This window comes from Phaenicophaeus curvirostris, chromosome 11 (genome assembly GCF_032191515.1).
Source record: "Phaenicophaeus curvirostris isolate KB17595 chromosome 11, BPBGC_Pcur_1.0, whole genome shotgun sequence".
Taxonomy (NCBI): domain Eukaryota; kingdom Metazoa; phylum Chordata; class Aves; order Cuculiformes; family Cuculidae; genus Phaenicophaeus; species Phaenicophaeus curvirostris.
In genome coordinates, this window is record NC_091402.1 from 23,705,859 (window position 1) to 23,731,596 (window position 25,738).

Sequence of the window (25,738 nt, forward strand, 5' to 3'; positions counted from 1 at the left end):
CTATATCGCTACCAAAAATGCATATAGAGTGCTCCCTTGTGAAAGCAGAAGGTTCACCTATCTTACTGGTGAACAATCTACTGCATGGCAGTCTACAGTGTAAAAACGTATCCAAACCAGCAGTATTTCAAGATGTATACTTTTCACGAACAACTGCATTTTGCAGTATTTATACATGAAAATAATCAACTGCTATTGCTTCTGCAGGGTGTCACAAAAGGAAGCTCCAGGCTTGAATGGCTTAGCTGAAGAAGCCAGATGAGATTCGATTCATGGTGACTTCATGCCGACTGTAAGGCACTGTGGAGACATTACAGATAGCCTGACTGATATCTGATAACACTGATGCATCTTGTCACAGTAGAACCCTACAGAACTAACAGTACACTACTTATTTATTACATTGGATACCTGTGCAGATTCATTTTTTTCCTGTCATGTTTATCAGTGTTAGACAACCACCACCGTATGTGTTTGAAATCAACATACCAATGCAGGAGAGAATAATTAAGAATTTTAGGCTTCAGCCGGGAAAGAGGAATTCACCTCACTGGAGCTGGTTAAAATTTGCTGTTCTCTCTGATCAGAGAGATCTCAGACACTTGCCAGTGGCGATTTTTTAACCAAAAAAAAAGGACAACTGTTTCCACCTACACAGGTCATACTAATCCATTTCCACTTTGTGTTCATTTTCTGTCACTGACGAATAGTAAAGTTTAATTAACATTAATAAGCTACTGCCTAATATACATGTGGAATGAAAGGGAGAAAGAGCTAATATTGAAAAGAACATAAAAATTCAAAGCTGAGTGCAAAATGTAGGGCATATAGACATGAACCTTATTTTCCACTTATGCATGGTAAAATGTAAAGTATATTTTTTGTCTGCCATTAGAGGAGGACAAATACCATGCTTTAAATAAACACAAGTTTTTAAAGAGGTATCTGTGAGACCAAATGACACATTATCCATGAGGTAATACAGTAGCCCTCTCTACTCTCCCATATCACTTTATTTCACCATCTTCAGTATTCATATGACTTTATTTTCTGTTTCTTTTCCCCACAGTCTGTATTGGTATATCTGCCTGACTGGCTCAGAAAGGTTTGCTCAAGTCCAATGCGTTCCAGAGGGCTGAGCCAAATAGGTTTGACTGTTTATGGTGACCCTATGTGAGAAACACGCACAATGACTAACCAGCATTCCCAGGTTTTGAACATGAACATGAACAGATACAAAACACAAAATCAAAGGAACTAAATGTGTGAGTAAGTTGCTAACTGTTGCTTAGCAACACTACATTGATGTCACACAAATCATGACCTTAGCATCCAAGTCAACACCGTTCACACAGGTATCTGCAAACAGATCATCTGATATGGCAGAAAACAAAAAAAAACCCCCACACCATAACCAATTTATGCTGGCCTGAACATGCACTATACGTGCTCTGATGCCACTTATGGGCAAAAAGCACATTTGCGTCCTGATGAGCTCTAAGAATGCATATGGTAATTAAAGGAATAATCTTCTTAAATTAATAAATTCTGACCTCAAAGAAAGAGACAGTGGCTGGAGTGAAATAATCAGGGCATGACTGAATCAGATTTGCATGGCAGATATTAGAATTCTCTTCAGAAGCAAAATTGGACAACGTAGACAATAAACTGTTTACGTCCTTATGCATCAAGTCTACTTTTTTCTATTTCTCATGCAAAATATATTTCTCATATTCTATAATATTACAATTATATTTATGAACATATTAAGTTACAGGGGACAAACATTTTTTCATTTATTTCCAGAGGATTTCATAGTCTTTTTCATTCATTAAATAGCAATACTCAAATACCTTTGAGATCTAAAATCCAAATTAAATTTCTACATAAGACAAAAAAGGTTAAATAATTCTTATCATATGTTCTACATATATATATATATGTTCTTTTTTTTTTTAATTAAATCACATTAAATGTTGTCTTTTCTGCCATAACTGAAAAGAAAGTATTTCATTCAACACCAACTTGTTATTTGGTGTGAAAAAGAACACAGAAAGCCAAATTTAATCATTTATTGCAGCCTGTTGAGCATGGAAACACTTGATAAAGTCACAAAAAAATTCTGCTCAAGGCACCCACCCATCAAGAGTGTCCTTGTCATTATCTAAAGCAATTACAGGGTACTGCTGAATAGATCTTCATACAACAAGCTGTGGAAGAATCATGAATACTAAATCCTCTACACCTCTAGTTTTTTTTTTAATCAAAACCCTAACTTTCTCCTCCATATCCTTCAGAGATGTATTCCAAAAGCTGAAAATCTGTCCACTCTGCTTCCACTTATAATTTTAAACAAGCAAACAAACAAACCAATCAACCAATCAACCTGGTTTCCCGAACACTAAAAAACCAAGCCAAAGCAATTGGTCCAAACTAGTACTAAGCTTCAGTCTAACTACCTGCAGCCAAAAACTTACAGCAAAAAAATCTCTATTTCATCTTTCTTTTTATAAGCCCTAGTGCTTATATCTAGTGCCTAGATATCATACCTGGCTGCATAATTTATAAATGGAACCTAAATGATCTCTTCTGGCCTTGGATTCCTTCCTAGTTTTCCAGCCCATGTAGAAGCCAACCATAAAGTAATCTGATAAATGCCTCTTTAAATATTTATTTCCTGACCTTTTATACTGACCCATCATGACTCTTTCATTATACATACTTCAGCTATGCAAAAGCAGTAAAATAAGAATCTGCCTCCAGTCAAGCACGTGGTGGAAGTCAGCTATTCAGTTGCCATAATACATGAAAAGGAAAAATTGGAGCAGCTGCTCCCTAGCTTGAACACAGGCTTCAGCAGATACAAATGACAAAATGGCCATTTTTGAGTAGTATCAGCTTGATTGGGCCAAACTGAAAAGGCTACTTTTAGGATGGCAGGTTAGGGAAAAGGGAGCTATCCATGACAGTTCTGCAACCAGAAAAATATGATAAGCTTGATGGCTGTTTTTAGTATAATAATAATTTGAGCATAATGGTTTTCTGGGATTTTCATGGGGCCTACTGCCAAAAAGACATATTAAGGTATGCCAGTATATGCTCAAGATATCACAGGCCATTAGTTTACATCAAGACAACTCACGCTAAATGCCCTAACTGTGGTTAGATCAAAGTCTGTTAGTTATCAAGAAAATCGGCGCTTACGTGCCAAAACTCAACCAGTGCCTCAGGCCCTGCAATGGTAAGAAACTGATTTGATGAGGCACATTCAAGCGGGCTCAGAGACAAGTCACACCTGGTATTGCAGAGGAAGCCCATACCTGGCTGCATAATTTATAAATGGAAACCTTCTTCAGCAATTTGATTAACTTCAGCCAGAGACATACCGTTAGTATGAAAAGTGCCATGCAAACAGAGGACCCATAACTATTGTAATACATCTCGAATTTGAATGCTTCATTTTAACCTATTGTAAAAGTCCCTGTTGAACAACTTACATGGAACCTTTTCAGAAAAAAAAATCCTTAACTAATACAGGGGGAGTTGCCCACCACAAATCTGAATCATATTTTCCCACAACAAGCCACTAGACTGCAAGCAGCCTATTGACAAAGGCAAATAAGTGCTGCCTATACTAACAGTTCAACAGTGGCTAACACAGTACCTGGTGGTTTTCAGAAAGTTTGGGCTTCTGAAGTCAGGATTGTAACAAAAACAAATCTAACTTGAAACAAGGCTTAGCTTCAGGCTAGTGATGTGGAATGAGCTTGAAAATTCAATCTGAGCATATTGTGATGCTTAAACACAGGAATAAGTAAAACTGTTATCATTTTAATAAGATTCTCACGGTTTATTTTCAAGTCATGTTATTAAAACTTAAGAGTTGGAAACTGTTAAGCTACTTTTTATATAGTTTTCATATGAATATAAAGATTTGTACATCATTGCGGTCTTACTGAAAACATTACAGAAAGGAAACCTGAAAGTGGCCTGAAAAGCACCTTGCAAAGACACAGTACTTTTATGGCTAACTACTGTACCTTTGGACAATTTGCTCATACTAACAAATCTGTCTCTTCATAAGTCTCAGGAAAATGAAACCTACTGACAGCATGATTCTTGGGCATGGCTTCCTACTGATGACACGTCCTCGTTTCTGACCCCACTGCCTATCTTAACTGCTGATTTACTGCTCTCTGTTCTATGGCTCTGTCATATTCATCAACCTCTGTTACCTTCTTTGTCATCCTGATCTTTCCACTGAAGGTCTGACAAACATTCTGGTAACTTCATGAGTTCTCTGACACTCTGGCTGTTTTTCCTTCCCTACCTTTCCCTATTCATAACATCTTCTTACAGATTGGATTCTGCATGTAGCCAAAGCAGCCTTACTAGCTTTACTATCACCTCCCTGGAAGGATTTCTAATCTCACAACTATCCATTGCATATTGAAACATGTGGAAGCCCGTACCAGTGAGGTTTTTATCTGAAAGTACCACTGGCATTAAACACATTGCTGCAGCGAGACTGAAAATACAGCCAGCCTCTCACCTTGCCCACTAACTTCTAAATAACATAAGAACAAACTCTGGAGGACTTTACAATCTCTAATCAAATTGAACATAGATTGCTGTGATAAATAGTGGAGGCAGTGATGGGACTTTGAATAATCAACCATCAAAGCAACCTAAAAATAACTAAGAGCAGCTTGCAGCCACTTGATTTCCATTTACAGTTTAAATAAATAAGAGTCACAAATAGTTCTGGGATGCAAGTTCAATTTCCTGCTTTTTACACGATTGTAGCTCTTCTGACATTTTATACCAGAAGGAACACTACTCATCTCTCAGTTATCTAAAGGACAGTCACAAGTTTGGGGAAATGGGGCAGGGAAGAGGGATTCTTACATTCTCTGCTAGATGCCTTTTTTTTAATACTATAGAGCAATGGCTCAACTTTGCAGTGGGAAGTGCTGGGCTTCAAAAACATGGCATTACAAATTTTCGAGTTCTGCTTAAACAGCTCCAGAAGTTTAAATGTGATGCATTACAAAGGATTTGCATGTTCTGTATTGCAAATAATGCATTCTATAGGAACTGCTTTTTATTCTTTTTAGCAACAGAGTCTGATTTTATGCGTAATTTTGCTGATTCCTGACAGTGATGTCTTCCTTGCTAGCATATCTCTCATCTGCCATAATCAGAGCATAGCACTTGCCCATCTTAGCTGCCTGTCCTTGGACACAATTGGCAGCCACTGCCTTATAAGGAATTCAACTGAAGGAATTAACATCTCTCTTACCAGTACTCGTGACAGTTACTGATAAGCTGCCTTGTTGCCCTAGTTGTCTACAGCACAGCTCTTAATTTTGGATTATTTTTTCTCCCTGTACTATCAAATACAAAACAAAGAACTTTCTGAGCTTTCACTTGTGCCTCTTGGCATCATGCTGGCATACCTGCATTTTGTCTCTCTAAATATGAGGCGAGTACAATAGAAATGAGGGCTGGAACTCCATACAAAGGAAAACATCTTCCTCCTCCTTTGCAACTGACTTCTCATACCAGCATTTAGATCACTGGGGACCTCCTTCTGTCCTAATCAGGAATTACAAGGCAATTAAAAACTGCCTTAACTGGCAACAAAGGAATTATATGAAGTGGAATACATAGGTCAGAGAAAACTCAGTGAAATGGCCTCTATTGCACAAAAGAAACAGGTTCAAGAACACAGGACTATTTCATATGGTTTGTATGGAGAGGTCCCAGTCAATCGGAAGCGAACAAATATCAGTTTTCAGGAACAGAAAGACGAAAGACCCTGGTAATTAGAGGTCTGTCTGTCTCACTTCAGCGCCTGGTAAACTTATGGAGAAGGTTGTCCTGAGCATTACTGAAAAACACTTGCGAGACAACACAGTCAATGGTCATAGCCAGCATAGGTTCACAAGAGGAAAGTCCTGCTTTTCCTCCAGGAAAACAACTGATTTCCTTTTATGACACAGTCACCCACCTCCCTGACCAAAGGATGCCAGGAGATGCGTTTGCTTCAGATTTTACCAGAGCTTTTGATCTGAATAGACTAGAGATCCACCATTGTCCTATGCCTTCCCAATTTATTATTGTCAGTTCACCAACTCTGCCCTTCCCTTTCCATGCACAACTCATGCTAATAGAACAGGTCACATTGCACAGCATTGGTTTTGTATACTTACTATCTACACAAATAAGAAACATACCAAAAAGGCACTGAATCAGGACACTGCTTCAGAGTGCCCACAGATGTTTCATCTTCAATGAACTACAAATTCTGACATGAACTCCTAAAAATTACATCTTCAGGAGCCCTCCTTCTGGGAGTGGTGATGAGGGGATGACATTTGCATTAGCTTGGGCAAATAAGCAAGAGCAAGACAGCAATAGCAGGAACTTCTTTCTTTCTCCAGACTAGCAAGCATGTTGCTCCAGCAAGCAAAAAGACTGAAGCATTTGTCATTTTCTTCTTGTTTTTCTCCCTAATTCCACCTTTTAGTCCTTAGAAATTCAAGTCATCGTTTGTACAATGCTAACATCTGTGTAAACAGCTCTGCTAATTACTAAAGTTATTAGTGTCTAAAGAGAGTCTATTAGCTCAACAAAAGGGAGCAGCCTGACAATGCTGTCAGGCACTCAGATAAGGAACTTCAGAAGAGGCTGATTAATGAAGAAGATATACTTGGGTTTTGAGAGTGGTAAATCATGGATTGGTTGGGTAGTTTATTGCCTCGTTCAAGATACCACAAGACGTTCAAACAATTAGAATATATGACATGAATGGGATCAATGATGTTGACTTTTGTAGTATTTGACTATTATAATACTCCAAGGAATGCAATAGTGATTTCTGTATGATATTGTAGCCCTAGCACAGTTTGTCAGAACAGGTTCACTTCAGAACAAAACGTTCACTGCCCAGATGGATTGAAACAGGTAGGTGTTAGCCAAAGGAAATTTCAGACTCCACAACTATAAAAAATGAAAAATGAACATATAGAGTATAGCAAGACTCTCCCAAGCAACTGAAGCATGGATCTCCATCAGAAATACAGAAAAAAAACAGCAAGCAAAAAACATCAAGGTGAAGGTTTAACATAGTATGCAAGAATGAGAGAATGTCTTTATTCATAACTATTAATTGGAGATAAAAATGAAGAAAAATATATCTGAAGGACAAAACTAGTTGCAAAACTAATACTTCCCGAAAGACTTTTCCCTGATGCTCTAGCTGTCATTTTCTGGGTTTTATTTCCCCCTCCTGCACAACAACTCTTTGCCAAAAGCACTGTTTTTGGAGAGGATACAAGATTTTATAAAGCTATATTTGACTGAGAGAATCAAAATTAGTTATGCATCTTTCAAAGTGTGCCACTCCTCTGGGTACAGATGGTATGTTTTCAAGGGGTATGTACGTTCACGTCAGCAACATAAGTGCCCTGAGATCAAAAGTAGGCTCTGTCTTATTCCTGAGGTGCTCAAGTGCTCACCTGGGAAAAGGCTGAGGAGTGATTCTTTGCCTGCTTTTATGAAAAAGACAGTGGTTTCATACAACCATAGTACCCCTAGGTTGGAAAAGACCTTTGAGATCATCAAGTCCAACCATACCTGCCTGCTACTATACCCATTTGAAAACATGTCCTTTTAAAAACAGTCTCTAGAAAGAGCATCTACAGTTGTTCCCAGTGGAAAGCTAAACAGTTGCATCAGGGGAGGAATCGCTTCCTGTGGGAAAATGATTAGCCAGGTGAATTAATTAATCTTTAAAAACAAAGCAAGCCCACACAGCAAAAAATGGTCCCACAAAACAAAACCAGAAAACCCAAACCAGAAAGCCAAGTCAGATAACTCAGTTCTTTGCTTTTTAACGGCAATCATACCCCCATAACACAACCTTACAAACAGCTAGTGAACAGCACTGCAATCAACACAGAATGACACTAATCACAGTAACAGCCTTTTGATTCAGGTTTTGCTACCAAGCACTGCATTACACATAACAATAGCTTGGAACAGTCAGGCACAACACAATTCATTAAGCAGCACTGACACCACTCTTTTCTGCCGGACAGATACCCCAGAATTTCACCCAACATGTGTTTTATGTTGCACAGAATATGTATCATCACACATCCTTTTGCAACATCTCATTATTTACCCTATCAGCCAGCCATCAGAGATTTTAATCAAGGGTTGCAGAATTCCCAAGATGTTATTCAGTTCCTTTCCAAGCAGGCCTCCAAATATGACTATCTGCCAGATGAAAAATAGGAAAATCTCCATTCAGCATGAGATGAAGGATGACATGATTGCGCCACTACCCTTAGCACTGACGGTGTCATTTCTTGAAATTCAAAGCCACTATTAGCCACACCACACTGCCCAGTCATAACTTGCAGCCCAATTTTTCCTTCCGTGTGAGGTGGAATTTTACTGGTTTCACTGCAAGTGACAGTAAGAGCAGAGTGCAGCAAACTTTCCTTAAGATAGCCAAGAGCCTTGCTGTTCAGAAAAACAGATTTAAACATCACTATCACACTTAAATACAAAAAGGCAGATTCACAGGTAATGTATTCTATCCAAGCTCCACTAACTCCACAAACTTATGACCCTTCATCCAGAATAACAACCTTCCCCAAATACTTTTAAGATCAGTGTCTCCTAAAAAAAGATCAGCAGGAGGGAGAAACCGCTGATGAAATCCAGTTCTGACTCAACATTAGTTTAATCTAAAGCAAAACAAAGAAGTTTCAGAATCAGTTCATTAAGTTTTAATGTAAAACTGTCAGAAGACAGTTATTGCAATGTAATTTCCTGCTGCTTTATTCATCTATTAGTGCTAACTGGAAATGTTGCAAATCTAATTTGTCTTAATAATATTGTTGTGATATTGGCATAAATGACTCTCTTTAAAGAACGTAATCAAGTAAGTAAAATTAAAGTCCTTCCCTACAACAGGTAGATACCAGATATTTTAACACATTGGTTTGCAACACAGCATGACTGCGAAGAGAAACATTCCCAGACATATTCTGTTAAATAGATTTAATTTACTCATTTATTCTATGAAAGACACACAGTTTAGGACCTGGTTGACCTCCAGTGTAGCAGAGACTGTATATACTGATCAGTTACATCTACACAGAACCCAGTATTTTGGTCCATTCAGGTGCCTCTCAAAGAGCTCATTATTAAAATATTGAATGTGAAGGAAAACAATTATAAAACAGTACAGTGAAATGGGAAAGAAGAGCATCACTATATATTGCTATGTAGTGGCAGAACCTCTGGAAGTTTTTTCAACACTTTCCATTGTAAGAAAAAAATAAGGGTGGGGGCAAAGGAATGCAAGCTTTCAGGGATGAGGAAAAAGAAAGATCAGAATGCCAAGTAGCAGAAGGAAAATATGTGACAGAAAGTAAGTAAGGGGGAAAGCATTTATCTTTTCTATTGTATTCTTCAGGTGTCCATGTCCAAGCAGTCCACAAGACAGACGAACATCATTCCTTTTGTTTAGAAATGGGAAAACTGAGACAAGCATTACAGCATATAAAAACAGAAATCAGCTGTCCTACACACCAGATATTCTCACTGTTACTTGCAATGCCTTACAAGATAAACTTCATGTAAACATTACAGACACTGTTTCATCAGAATTATCCACACAGCCTGTGCGTAAATGCATTTGTATACATGCCCTCACTTTCACAAGTGTCTGGTAACACAGTTCCCTATTACTTAAGCTCTAACACATCCAAACATTAAAAATATACATGTCTGTTGGAATTAACTCTCCTTTGTATGTTTATTAGTTCCTTCAAGAATTTCGAGATTTGCTGGGACTCACAAATTACTTAACTCTTCTAGTTCTGAAACAACTTTCTAGCCTTTAACATATTGCCTCATGAACTCTCTTCCCACAACTTATAATAATTATCACAGATGGAAACACTCAGCACAATTCTACACACTAATCCATTTGCACTCTTGTTCAAACATTACTCAATGATTGCAGTATACGTCAGCTGCTCCATATCCCATGCCTCTGAGAGTAAACCATCCTCTGAAGTACTAAAACCAGCTAACCTCATGTCATCTTTATGATTACCTTTGTCTAGACTAGCAGCTCAGCTAAATTGTATCATAAATATCCTATGTCTCTCTATTAGATATACATATACTTATATTCAGATGTTATTAGATCTTCACTAGTTACTTGGTTGCTGTCACGTGAAGTTAAATATCTGAGTTTTGAAAGCCAGCCCTCTTAAAAATTCATTTGTCTGCTCAAAATGAAAAACTAAATTTAGAAGACTAATTACAAATCTGTAACTCTGAATTCTGTTCATAATAATTTCATAGGCTATAATAATTACAGAAGACCAAAAGTATTACACTCATTTTAATACCCATAACACTAGAGGACACGACAGCTGTTATTTTGCCAAATATGTGAAATACAACATAAACATTATGCAACAGAAGTAATCTTGCTACTGGGAGGTGTGAAAACATAACTAACTTCATCACATGGATGAGCTTACCTGAATGCGATTGGCTGCCTACTGTCTTTCAGCAGATGCAAGTACTAAACAACTGTCATTCTCTCACCTTAACAGTATTAAACAATCACCAGATATACCATTCATCTCTGCTCAGTCTTCAGAAAGATTCTTTTGAAGACAATGAGGCAGTAGGAGATTATCGACAAGTTAATGACAGGAAATCCCAAAGCGTCACTACTTCCTTTCTCCTTACATTACTTACAAACACCTCCTTGTTGAGCTGCTTTGACACTAACAACCCAAACCATACATTACTGTGTAACAGAGCATTTTGCCATCACAGAGAACAGTATGGCGGAACAGATAAAAGGAGCTACACACTAGTAAAGAGTCTTTGATACTCAGCAGGTTCTCTTTTTTTTCTAAGCCAGAAACGTTTACTTAAAAAAAAAAAGTTAAGAGGAAACAAATTTACAAAAACCACTGTCATCCAACGCTGTCCATGCTGTATAATTATCTGAAGCAGAAAATAATTCTGTGATTGCTTGAATTAAAACAATGAAGACTGCATGCAATTATGATACACACATGAGAGCTGCATAAAGAGTTGGAGCATCTTTGACCGGAGGAACTGGCAATGGAGTGCCCCATCATATTTTTTAATACACTTCTCCACCAGAACTGTCAGGTACCTTAGAGGTTCAGGGGCATAGATGAAAGTAGTTAGTGGATTCCTTCCAGTTTCCATGCAGAACTAGAAGCTGTGTTAGATTTTTTTTTTTTAAATTTCACTACAAGTTTTGAGCTTGTCTCTGCTTTCTAAAGGGCTCCATATTGGTTGACATGCCTACAACAAAATACATCCATCAAAACCACTCCAACTTTGCAGTCAATATACTGCATCAAAATGACTAGAACTTTGGCAAATGAGAAGTGACTATATGAAGTTTTATGTTCAATATACAGCACAAAACCCCTACAGAAGTGTTAGCAGTTGCTTATGCGTTGAAGAAGAGACCTAAAATATATTAAATATATTCAATTCACTTAACCAAGAGTAAGGAGGTAAACCAGGGCTAAGCCTCCTGACGCCATGACACTTACATTGCAAAAGTTAGTAACCCAGGAGTTGAATTTTTTTTTTCCCATGAATCTTCCTTTCCAACAGTCTCTAACACTTCTCCCTCCTGCCCACTTTTTTTAAAAGGAAATAAAAATCCCCTAGGCAACATAGTCACTGGTTTAGTTTTGACATGTCTTGGAAACGTCCAGCTCTTCTTCTGAAGACTTCAAAATCTACGAAGTACAAAACCATTAAACCATTAGCAAACTGGAAAATTCAACCAGGAAAAAGATGGATCCTAAATCCAGAAATTCTGAGAGTGCAAGACTAGCATATTTAACAAAGATCTTGTTTATCATATATTGCTGTTAATGGAAGCAGGTAAACAGACAGAAAGCTATACGCCTTCCTTATCTAGATATGCAATACATAGATCCATCTGGATCTGTGCAGGGCCTGATCTCTATGCCAGGCAATATTCCATTTGCTTTGCCCTAACATAAAGGCAAAGTCTTCCCTCAGGCATTTTAAAGAAATAAAGTACATGGACTGGAAGGAGCAATTAGATACATCTGTTGAGTGTTTTCCTCTCTCTTTGTGCTAAATGGGAAAATGCTGCTTGCGTTTGTAAAGCTGTAGCGCTTGTACAATTTCAAATGTCTTTTTCTTTTGCCAAATGAACTCTCAAAAATTAGATATTATTGTAGAAAGCACTGCCTAATGAGCCAGTGTCATTTAGAATATTCAGATTTATATCACTACCATCCAGTTTTCAAGCCCTAAAAATGCCATTAATAGGCTTCAGAAATATATGGGATGGTCACAAGGACAATAGACCTGGGTTACAGCTGTTCTTGCAGCTGCTATAAGCTTCACATGCTCCAGAGATGACAGTGATTGATAGTCAAATTACATTGCCAGTATTTTTCAGTGTCAGGCTCATTATTAGACACAATGCTCTGGTTGCTCTTGGGAATTTGATTCGTTTAGCTGTTCCCCAGATAAATTCTCCCATCTCCAAAAAATACATTCACATAGTAGAATAAGTTCACAAACACATCTCAGAAATAAACACTTTATGGGGTATGAACAATACAACCAATAATATCTGATAATGAATGAACAAAACAGGATGAGTTGCAAACACCTTTACAGTTAAAGAATCTGTTTTTAGATAGAAAAACTTTTCATGAGACATCTTGTTGCATTTCTACGGTTTCACCTTTTAAAGTAGACTTCTATTATGTTCACAGTACACTTACTGTGGGGAGGGGGAATAGATTTTTACATTCACATCAATATTCCAAATATCCTTAGTCAATGTTTCCTGTTTTACATGTAAAAGAAACAGAATTCTGTTCCCACACCAACAATCAAGATGAGGTAGATCTTGAAGACAGGTAGATGAAGTGCTTAGGGATATGGTTTAATAGTGGATGGGTATGGTTGGACTCAATGATCTCAAAGGACTTTTCCAACCTAGCAGTTCTATGATCAGGAGCAAATAAAGTCTTCAGCCAAACAAGGAACAGTGCAATTAAGAAGCTGATCAAAGAAATATAAAATTTTTACAGAAACCTCCCTTCAGATTTTTCCATGCATATAGTCAGAAAGATTGTATTTGGTATTTACAGAACAATAGCTTCAGATTATTTGTAACACCAGTACATCCTCACTATACAGCTGTGATAGAAATAGAACAAGAACAGCGAGTAGTGACACCTATAGAGATTTCTTAGGTAAATATTTCCATTCTAAGGATTCGGTCAGCTGTTTAGTAATTTCTTTTGTCTGTTTTGCTTGACTGAAATTAATCTAATTGAGTCTTTTCTTAAGAAGGCTTCTTTAAAAAGAATTTTTTTCTCTTTGGGAACAAAGTTCAGAACAAGTAAATTCTGTCTCATACAAAAAAAAGTGCGTGGAGAGGAAGCAGCTACTTTTCCCTAATTATAAAGTCTTTACAACTCTTCAGAGGTAAAAAGTGATAGTTTGACAAAGCCTATAGCACACATGCATGTTTTCAGTGACTTTAACGATAAATGGCCCTAAGAAAGTTGCTCAGGTTTGGAAAAGCAACCTACAAACTGTTATACTGCACGGCAGCAGAAATCCCAGCACTACTGTGCATGTGATGAACTGTTAAAAGCTTTCCCTTGTGGCTGACCGTGAAGTCTGGCACCTTCCTTACCCATCTTAACAATATTTCCCAAGGTTAGAAGCCTGTACTTCTGCTCAAACTAGCAAGGCACGTGTTCCAGACTCCCGTGAAAAAAAAAGGTAGTGGGCAGAAAAAGCACTGTGACAAGCACTACTTCAAAACAGAAAAAGTTATCTGATCCTGCTTCTTCCATTTCTTCACACCATCTAGTACTGCAAACCTGTTTGCCAATGCTCTACTTCCCTCACCTCATGCTTCCCATATTTGTAGCCAAAATGCAGTTATGGCTTACATAAAGAAGAAATGGAAAACAAAAAGATTTCTGTGTCTCTGTGACACCTTGACACAAAGGAAGGGACCCATACAAGGTCCTGAGGGATATGGGATGAGTGAGGAGTATAGTCAGGACTACATATTTCAGGAAAGCAGACTTCCAGCTCTTCAAGAAGTTGCTCAGTAGGTCCAGAGGAGGGCTACAAAGATGATCAGAGGACTGGAGCGCCTCCCATATGAGGACAGGCTGAGAGTGTTGGGCTTGTTCAGCCTGGAGAAGAGAAGGCTTCGAGAAGACCTTATAGCAACCTTCTAGTACCTGAAGGGGGCCTACAAGAAAGCTGAGGAGGGACTGTTAATGATAGGACTAGGGCCAATGGGTATAAACTGGAGAGGGGTAGTTTTAGACCAGACGTAAGGAAGAATTTCTTCACTATGAGAGTGGTGAGGCACTGGAACAGGCCACGCAGGGAAGCTGTGGATGCCCCATCCCTGGAGGTGTTCAAGGCCAGGTACGATGGGGCCTTGGCCAACCTGATCTAGTGGGACGTGTCCCTGCTCAAAGCAGGGGGGCTGGAACTAGATGTTCTTTAAGGTCCCTTCCAATCCAAAATATTCTATGATTCTATGGTTCTATGATACAGGTGGCATGTAACCTGAACTTAAAATTGACATGCCACAGCACTGCAAGCAGCATCTACACAGAACAACTTTCTGTAAATACTGTAGCACTTTGATCTGGACAGGCACAGATTAAAATAAATCTAAAGGAATAACATTTCTGTGATTTCCCTGAGCAAAACTATAATTAGAACTTCAGAAGTAGTTTTCCTTTCCTTGCTTTGTCATTGCAGTAATCTTTGAACATCCTATTGAAATGTCTTCAAAAGTTTCTCTTTGCAGTGTGAATGCAAGCAAATTTTAAATGCAAATAGAAAGGGACCTGATTTCCCAACAAGTAAACAAGAAAGACCACCAAACAACCTCTGATATTTAAACAAATACATCTGAATCGTAAAGGATACAGATGTAGATGTATGAGGATTAATATAAGAATGTCTAAGTACAGTATCAATCAATTAAAAAATCTTCTTAAAAAAAGACAAAACACAAATTCAGTGTTACTATCTTTCATGATGTACCTTTTCTTTTTCTATTCATTTTCCGCCCCTAAAACCTTTGATTTCAAACACAAATACTACCTCGGTGTTATAGCAGGTAGCAAATAAAAGCCCTTGCTTTTCTTTCTGTTCCCTGCTAGATGGCTCTGTAGCTATGCAACAGCTGACAGAGGCAAGCAAAAGCAGACCCTGGCACATGTACTTTGGATCCTGCTCAGCACAGATGGCGTTTTAAGATAATTTAGCTGTCCAAACCTCCCCGTCTCTACTGAGACACATAATTCAGCTATATTTCAGCAGATTACTGCAAGGAAGTGAAAAGGCTCTGGCATTAAGGCAGCGTTTCAAAGGAACTACAAGTCCTTGCACCAAACCATTAAGGTACTGTGACTTCTCCATTAATGCAGTGGTATAACTATTTTATGTCAACATTACCCTTAACGGAGGTCAGACATGTAAAAGGGTCCATTTCCTTGTTTTACCTGAGTCCATACTCTACCGGATAGCGCAGCCTCAAACGTTGTGCTTTGGTTTTGTTTTTATTTCCCTGCCAAATTCTAGGCAACTAACTTGCAATGGAAAACACTGAACCATCTAAAGCATACAGTGCATTTTCTACTATTTATTACTCTGAGGAGACAGGTAACATGTTCATCTGGTTTATTTAGCACTTGTTTCACTCCTCTGTATTTCCACCACCTTGAATCAATTTCCATCATCTTGAATTAATTTTATATGGAGTTACCTCCACTGCTATTCCTACACTTGTACTATCACTTCTACAGAAGTTCACTGCAGATGCCAGCCTAGGGATTCGAACCACTTTTGGCACCTTGCTCTCTTTTCACATTTAGATTTAATGACAAAAAGTTTTTTCCTCTACTAAAGAGTGTCTTCAACACTGCTACACATGTGTGGGAATCTGCTATTTGTTTGAATGAAGTAAAAAATATTTCCGTTTTAGAGAGAGAAACAATGTCTAAATCCAAACCAAAGCTCCAGATACTGAATATGTATCAGGTTACATATTACCAAACATTTATGTTACTGTCAGGACTGAGGAAAATAATGTTGGAAAAGCAATTTGCAGAAAGAAAAGAAAAACAATTGACAAACAAAATTTAACTTGCTTGTGGTGGGGCATGTTTACCAACAGAGCTCTGGGCAGATACCTCTTCTTAAGGAAAATACAGCACAGTGGAATGCTAGGAAGTGCTGAAGAGCATGCTTGGGAAAGGAAAAGATTGCAACATGATAGCTCTGGTATCCTATTCTTCTATTAATTCTTGCTGTGAGCCCACAGCTGTTCTGGGTTCTACTGTACTGTAAATGGTACGAGAAGGTAGGAATACCCAAATGAGCTTTAAATGAAGACATCAGTGTATCGATGCTTTACTGTATTACAGAACACTGAACACTGTTGGAACACAACCTCAGAAGTCAGTCTGCAAGCTGTTACAAACGCCTTGCCGATCTGGCCCTCCTCAGAAGTATGAGCGAAGTGAGAATTTATTCCAAGAAACATATTTTTATAGCTCATAAACATTAGGCAAAAGTGTTTGGATGGTAGCCAACTGAAGTAGAGCAAGCTAGGCTCCTGAGAAACAGGATAGGAAGCATGTATTATCAAGTATCAAATACACTCTTTCACAGCCAGGAACTAGGTAGAGGATGTGCACTCTGCCAACTCTCAAGACTTGAAAGCATTCAATGACAAATATATCTGAAAATTACTGTTAAGTTTGTAGGTAAAGGTCAGGAAGAAAATGCCATAAGACTCAAAACATCAAGTAAGGAAGAAAGAGCCCATTGTTCATCTGCAAGTGTCTTTAGGCCTCCTGGAGAGCAAGACTGGATTTATGAAGGGGTTTTTTTATGTCTGTAGCTGGTAATTTTGTGCATGCAAAGGATTAGACAGTCATTCCAGACAGTTTGGAAAAGCCTGTCAAGTTTTACTGTTTGGAGGTTTTTGAAAAAACAATGGCTGCAAAATGATCTTAAATCTTTCATCTCTCTCTCCCTGTGACAATCAAGTATATTACACTTTAAAGATTCATAAATTGTATACAGATTTCTCACATGCAGGTATTGCCATCCATCCCCCCAGTTTGTGATCTCTGTAGCCTCTGTCCTTTTTTTGACCCCTAAATCACCTCCATTCTCACTGAAATAATTTCCTTTCTTCAGCAACTACCATGACAGTGTGAACATGCTAGTGTAGCAGGAAAAAGAAAGGAAAAAATTATAATAAAAAAAAGAAAGGCAGCACATCTTCCTACCCATTACATTCTAGATTATTTAATAAAAGTGCAGCCAGGGGAAACAGAAAGAGGTGAAGCAAGATTCCTCATTTGCAACCATTTTTGTAGTAGGCCAGCACTGCTTAGAACCACAACTTGGAATTTCTGAAACACCATTTCCAAGCTCTCCATTGCAACACCTCTCCCCACTCACACTTCTGCCGTAACTCAGTTTATAACTATACATGTAGAGTTTATATATGGTTAAAAGAGGAGAAAGGAATCTTGGAAAAGTAAAGCTTTCAATGTTTTTACACTGCAGTATAAAACCTAAACCCCTCTGAGTGTTTACTTCAATTGGAGAAAGGAATTCCATCCTTGGCTTAAACAAGATTAGCCTTAGATTAGCCTTAACTAGTCAATAACAATTTTAACGCAGAACAAGGCTCTACGTGCTTTATGTGGAAGCTAAGCAACACCAGCTCCATGATTTGCATTCTGCTGTGCCTACAACAATGTACTGTGCCTGCCAGGACTGGTACATCCAAAGCATGTGTGTATACAACCAGCGAGTGACTTCCTGAGACAGGATAACTACCAAGTATTCTATATTTGTGAGCCAGGTTGGATGGCCAGCATTTCATCTTTGGAAATAAACCACATATATGTCTAGTTACTGGTTTAAATTAGTAGGTCTTTGCATAGAGCACTGGTAAAGAGTCCCCTCTTTAGAGAAATGGCCTGTTAAAGTAACTATGAATCAACTTATAAATGTAATCAGCCAGTTAGTTATGTGCCCTCTTAACGCTTACCTCTTCCTTCATGTCCAGCCTCCTCAAGTTTAGCATGCAAACGAGCACTGATCCCAACAGAATAACAGACCTTTGCATCCTGTCCCCACTGCAATCCACCTTTTCCTTCCACACTGATCATTTTCAAATAAACCAAACAAAATGGGTTCCCAAGCAACTACTGACTTGGCACAAATTGCATATAATTTCTGGCTGATGGCAGAGCAGGACTACAAAGACTGAGATTTTTTCTAAGGTCCTGACATGTTTTCTTATGCCACACTAGGTCCAAAACCCAAATGAAATGAAGAAATTACACCACATGTAATAGATCCAATTTAAAAAAAAAAACAACCAAGTTTGTGGAAGAAGTCTTTCACAGGAGGAGATCTTTGTATCTTGTTTACCTAATTCTTACATTCTTTCCCACTCATCTGCCACTGGCCTTTGCTGGAAATATAGTATCAAGTTAAATGGCCCCTTTGTCTCACCCAATTAAACACATTCCAAGCCCTAGCCATAAATTAGACATTCAAAATTTAAGCAGGAGTAATTCTATTAACATATACCTGTTTCACTCAATAGATTATCCTACCTCACATGACATAGAAGAGTGCTGTAGTATTTAATGCACATGTGTGATTTGAAGCCTAAATAGTCACTGTAGCAAAATTAATATATGATAATGACTCAATTTCTTGTTACAGCAAGAGTCAGGTATGATAAAATGAATACTGAGATTTATGCTTTCCATATTGCTAAGCTCACAGAGAGCCATCCGCAACCAACCAATGCTTAAAGTAAAGCAACTGAGGTCAAATTGTAACAAGTACTCCTCTCTGGCACACACAGGGCATAACGTACAACTGCATTCAAGACAACATTACTACTTTTCCTAGGCTTATTAGTTGAAGAAAAATCTGCGAAACAAGCTGTCATCTAATTATAATATTTATTTTCCAGTTCCCACACTTGACTGAGTCACTACCCGACTTACAAAGTGCAATGCACAGAGCTGCTTGCAGTTAAACAGAGCAGCCACAGGTGTTTCAAGTGTCTCATCTCAATCTGCATTCTGACACTAAGAAAACACCTCACCAACATAAGCTTCACAATCCAAATTAATGTGCTGTTATATAGTTTCATCATAGTCGACGTAATTTACAAACTTCTGCTTTTTTTTCGAAGCTGGATACATTTTAAAATACACATTGTTAAAAAAACTACTTGGATCTGGAGTCAAATATCCATAATCTTAAAAGAAGCTTCTTCTTAAATGAGCTTGGATACAGTGGAAGTTACTGAATTCTTGTAGGCATGAAGTGGTTTACGTGTTTTCTACAGCATTTAACACACTGGAGTTCAGAACCCAAGAGGTTTCTAAGGACTATTGGAATAATAATAATAAATAGGTAAACAAATGTAGTTCAGTTTAGTATAATTTAATATTTTCCTCTTCTTCAGATTCCAGAAAGCCTACTCAAAGGAAGAATTGTACCTCTGTCTATAAAAAGGGTATCAGTTTCCTGGTTTATTATTTCCTAATATTTGATCAGGGTTGTATGGTCAAACATTGCCATCCAGTGGCAGGAAGAACAGTGGTGTAAATACCCACTAACAAATCCTGTCCATTTTCCCAGTACTGTCTGGCCTCAAAAGGACATGGGCAAATTAACAACTTAATTTTGTTTCCCGCTACACACACATTTCTAATTTTACATGAGACAGCAGAAAGGTTATGCAGGCATAAAAGCTCCTAGCTAGAAGAATCTCATCAGAGCAAGTTTTGACAGTTGAAAGCATTTTTAAATTTTCCTTGTTTAAGGTCAGCTAGTATTTTCCTGGTACTAGTCTGACACTCAAGGTAGCTTAGAGTCTGTCCCAGCTTACACTGAAGGCTGGAAAACCAAAATGAACGCTTGACCACTAGAAGCAGGCTGAGAAATCCTCTTCAGCTATTCATAACTCATCACAGAAAAGATCAGTCTCAACCCGATGACATGGAAAAGCACAATCTTTGAAACTTTAGCTGCTCCAAACCAGTTACAATTATATTCAGTTCAACTACTTCTCAGCTCATCTTGCAGTTTACCCTTTTTTCAGTGCTGGCTGTAATAACAAGTCTAGTTCAGCTTTTTCCTCTAGAGAAAACCTTCTCTTGGAATATCTATCCACCCACTGATTAGAGGGACACACACCGCTACCATCTGAGCTGCAGGGGCACTTGTCTACCCACCTCCATAGCCACCCCCACACTCTCACCTTAAGAGTTTTCTGGGATATCTTCCTTAGCAAGAGGTGTCAGTTTTAAGGAAAATATATCAATTTTTTGGTCAAACCTCTATTCCTTATTGTGCTGATCACTCAAAAACAAATTAGTCCTGTTTTTTCTCTTGCTGTTTTTAACTCTCCTCCCAACAAATTCACTTTTGTCCTGAATTACAGAATATTCTGTAAGTTTCTTTGTACTATTTCTCCCCCCCTTTTTTTTTTCCTAAAATATGTTAGGTAGATTAGCATTTGTGAGCAGCAGAGCAGCAGCTTATGAAAATGAAACCAATATTATTGAAACAGGTTTTCTCTGTATTTTTTCTTTTAGGTTCCACTTACTTTTAACAGAACTATACACGCATGCTTACAGTGAGCATAGTGCCACCAATGCAACATGAGTGTGACAGCTTCAGGACAACATCCTGACAGAGCCCTCAATCTAATCAGCAGGATACAGTAAAGCAGCACTGAGGAAGCTGTAAGCACAAAGAGACAGAAGAATGTGTCTACATACCTACGTAAGCCAACAGTCCCTAAAGGTGCTCCTGTGCAACTTTGTTCCACCATCACCATAAAAAATATTTATGCCAAAGTGCAGAAAACTTTGAGAAAGACTAAGTAAGTAGGATACTACAAAAACCACTCTGGGAACAAATAAAGGTTAATCTTACTGTCTCTGTGAAGCCAGCTGTATTTACACAAGCGGAATGCAAACCAAATACTCTAAACAGATGGATAGTCCTACACTTCTACACGTCAGTGTGGTAGTATGAGGGCAAATACACACTATACCCCAGCTACCACATACTATAAATTATCTAAAAGACAAAATTCCCCACACAGCTTGGTAGTTGTCTAATACAAATCACTCTCATACGACTCAGAAGATGAAATTAAAAAAATTACAGAGCTCTGTGTGATGTTCTCAAGAGAGCACTAACAAATATTTCTGAATATGGCACAGGACAGCCTCAAGAAAAATCAGAAAGCAACTCCATAATAAGCAAGGAATAAGAAATTTTGAGGATGACTAAACACCAGACATTAGGGAATCTTATTTCAAAGCTATTTAGTTTGGACATTCTGCAACTGATTCTAAACTGGAAAGCAAACAGTGCTCCTTGAAACACACATCCAATGTGCATGCCAGAAAGACCACAGTATGTACCCCAGTGAGCACCAAACCAACGAGAAGTTCAGAGACTTTAATATGTCCTCTGTGCCTTTACCGAAGCAGGTTTCACTGGGCTACTTAGCTCATCTCAGACTGCCACCCTTGTGCTTCTCTCATTTTCGAATGCACACTACAGACACTTCAGTATTTGGTAGCCAGCCTAGTATGTACACGTAACAGTTCATAAGAAATGCCTAAAACTTTCTTCTACAAGACAGCTTACAAGCAGCGGTGAAAATGGCTTGGATTTTTCAGCAAAGAGCTTTAGTTTCACACTTGTAAAATAGCGTTTTACAAAAGTGGGACAGAACTCATGCAATGAGCAGAAAAGCAGCTTTCGGCTGACAGCCAGATGGGTCAGTGCATGCAAAGGCACGAGCTAACACTTGCACGTGCTACGGAAGGCTCTATATGTGGTTCTCCATATACCTCACTTCCAGCTGCCTCATTTGCAGATGCATTTTCTGAAGCTACGTTTGAAAATTTAATCCCATCAAGTTCCTGTAAGCAGTAGCTGCCTGACAGTTGCTGATATTAAAGGACAAAGTTTAAAAAAAAGAAGTGTAGGCTTCAATTACTGAATTCTGACGAGGCTGTGGAAACTGCACATAAAAATATTCAGATGACTAAAAGGCAGATGGATATTTAGAAGATTTTGCAAAGTTTCAGGAAACGTTTCTCTCAGAACAAACTATTTCCTCATTAATAATGACAAATTCAGTGACACACCTCCATTGTCATAACACTATTACTGAATTGGACTGGTGACCGCATGGGATCACAATGCCCTTACTCAGCATCTAACACTGGAAACGGGCTCCAAGACATTGTGCAAATCAATTTTCTTGGAGCTACTCAACACTGAATTCTTCAAGGTCATGAGCAACCTGATCCAAGTTGGTCCTGAACTGAGTAGGCCTGTGTGAACATCATGAGGTTCAACAAAGCCAAGGGCAACCCCTACACCAGGGTTGGGGCAATCTGCAGTTTCAATACACAATGGGGAATGATGTGATTGAGAGCAGCCCTGCAGAGAAGGACTTGGGAGTGCTGGTCGATGAGAAACTCAACATGAGCTGGCAATGTGTACTTGTAGCCCAGAATGCTAGCCATATCCTGAGCTGCATAAAAAGAAGCATGGCCAGCAGGCCAAGGGAGGTGATTCTGCCCCTTTATTCCTCTCTTGTGAGACTTCACCTGGAGCTTGTGTCTGGTTCTGGAATCCTCAACATAAGAAAGACGTGGAGCTGTTGAAATAGGTCCAGAGGAGGGCTACAAGGATGATCAGAGGTCTGGAGTACCTCCCATACGAGGACAGGCTGAGAGAGTTGGGCTTGTTCAGCCTGGTAAAGAGAAGACTCCAAGAAGACCTTATAGCAACTTACCAGTACCTGAAAGGGGCATAAAAGAAAGCTGGGGAAGGACTTTTTACAAAGGTATGTAGTGACAGGACTAGGGGGAATGGCTGTAAATTGGAGAGGGGCAGATTTATGACACATAAGGAGCAAATGCTTCACAATGAGGGTGGTGAGCCACTGGAGCAGGCTTCCCAGGGAATTTGTGGATGCGCCATTCCTGGAAGCGCTCAAGGTCAGATTGGATGGGGCCTTGAGCAGCCTGATCCAGTGGAAGGTGTCTCTGCCCGCGTCAGGGAAGCTGGAATTAATGATCTTTAAGGTCCATTCCAACTCAAACCACTCTATGAATCTATGAGCTGTCATGTGAACTCCTACAGATAATTGAATAAATAGGTCTTAGGATGTGTGGATGCAACCACACTACTCCTGCTGTTATGTTCTGTTCTTGCTCTGAAAGTAAACAGCCTATTCATGATAATGTTTAGGCAAGCAGATGAACCAGGAGTGTAAAGAGAACTGCATCAATTACAGCACTGGACCATAAGTTCTCTGTGGACGTCAAAGTGTAGAGAAGGCTTCAGAAATAGCCTGCGTGCCTTTGACCTCCCCAGGAACAGCACTCTTACCAGTCATCCTTGACACACCAAAGGCCTGCATAGTTTCCCAGGATGTACAGCTCCTGAAATCAGTACGCAGCTCACTGATCCAGCAACTCACACAGCAATTTTCTCTCTGCAGACTAGCCTGTAAAGCAGATTTCAGCACATCTGCAGTAGTGTTCATCTGCTACATTCACTCTGGCTTCGTTTTCCCCAAGGCAGCACTTACATCAAGAACCACTGAAAATTCTCTGCCAAGAGATGCATGCCACAAAAGTTTATGTAAAACTAGACAAACAGATGTCCAGATGTATTGGTAAAGAGTTTCTTCACACAAAGGAAGAGTCATCATATAAACAAGGAATGAAAGGCTTTACAAGTCAGACTGGTTACCTGTCTGATAGCAAAAGATTAATTTGTAACTCTCACTGTCCCTTAACAACTTACGACTGCTGATTTTCATTGTAAAATAAGCTCTTTACAGACACTAAAACCAAAATAAGGTATTTCAAGGTGAGGTCAGGGTTTAGTTCCAAAGAGCTATCTCAGATCTTAGCCAGTTTTCTTTAAAGTCTGTTCCGTACTAGTGAGTTTTGGCTCAGTGTGATTCAAATTCAACTGTTCAAATATTAAAATATATTTATTCAGTATTATTATGGTTCCTCTATTAGGAGCTGAGTTACAGATAAAGAATTGAACCAGTAGTTCCTCAGCTGTGGTACATACATAACAAACACTCTTCATCCACTACAAAATGAAGAACAAGAAGCTGCTTTTGCCAATCACAGTGCTCTTATGATCACAAACTGCTGATGACATTTGGTACCATCGGTACTAATGCTGATGGAAGCCAGTTTAAGGGGGGAAAAAAAGTAGATTGCAATCTTCCCTACAGCACAGAAGAGCTGATCAGTGAATTTCATAATACCGAGCAAGGCTTATTACTTTATAGCCATACTCCACTGGACAAAGTGCTGATTCTAGCAAAGAACGGCAACCAAAGTTCAACTTAAGCTGAGGAAGCAAGAATGTGACATAAAGGGCAGTGCCCCAAACAGACGGTATCAGAGGGCACTCACCACTAACGTAACACTTCTGCTACTGAATGCAACTTCTCTGCCTGCCGTTTTATTTGAAGTCACCTTTGCTTCTCAGGAGAACCTTCCCGTTTCCACTGGTACCGTTCTGCTGGCCTGGTTACGGGAGAGAGATGCGTCTCCAACCGACTCCTTTCTGGAACGGCACGCGCACCGCCAGGCCCGCTCCCCCGACCACCTCGCCCCCCCACCTCCGAACCCCCTCCCTCCCCCCCGGCCCCGCTACACCGCGGAGCGGGGAACGAGAGACGCGATGGAGGGCGAGCCGCGCCGGCCGGGGCACCGGCGGGCTACGCCCCACCTGGAGCGGCTCCGCCGCCGGACGCTCCCACTCTCCGGCGGCGAAAGAGGCCACCGGGGCCGCGGGGCCGCCCCCCGGGCCGGGAGCACCGCTCAGTTCTCCGGGCTCGCGCTCTGTGGTCGGTAACCCCGTCCGGTCCCCGCTGCCCAGACGGCCGGAAGTGCCGCTCAGTCCTCCGGAACTCGCTCTCTATGGGCCCGGGCCGCCCCATCCTCGCTGTCCGTGACCCGCAGTCCTCCCGGTGGGGCTCGGGGGCTTTCGTGCCCCGTCTGCGCTCTGCCCCGCGGGGCTTGGGGCAGTCCGCCCCGCACTGACGGGGGGAGGAGGGGCGAAAAAGAGAAGGGGGAAGGGGCAGCTTGGGAAAGCAATATTATATCTTCAGTAAAGACGGAGCTGGTGGGTACGGGCTGTCACGTTTCTAAATCCTTCGTATAAACAGGGCTTCATTGCATTCTAAAACTCTTACGTGTCACAGGCATTTACACCAATGTGATATCTAGCTACACTTGCTATAAATCATGTGTTTAGACATGTAACCTCACCTGCGTCAACCGAGGGACCCCCGATGCAGGGGGCCAGCCTGGAGCCTCCCGAGATCAACTGCGGGGCCTGCAAGGGGCCAGCCCGGATTTCTCCACCCCCCACCCCGCTTACTGAAGCTTCCCCTCCCGACCTTCTTTCCCACCCCAGTTTGCAGGCCATTTCCCTACCCGGGGAATCTCCTCTGCAGAGCCACGCAAGCACCATGGGCAGT

At 39.9% G+C, this 25,738-nt stretch overlaps 1 long non-coding RNA gene across 1 annotated transcript in view; it reads right to left on the reverse strand.

Annotated features, from left to right (window-relative positions):
* Nucleotides 1–24,832, reverse strand: part of LOC138725026 (uncharacterized) — a 51,723-nt gene extending 26,891 nt beyond the window's left edge. Inside the window, exon 1 of the long non-coding RNA XR_011338173.1 lies at nt 24,662–24,832. This is a non-coding gene — a long non-coding RNA (uncharacterized lncRNA). The remainder of the gene's footprint in view (nt 1–24,661) is intronic.
* Nucleotides 24,833–25,738: the final 906 nt, after the last annotated feature.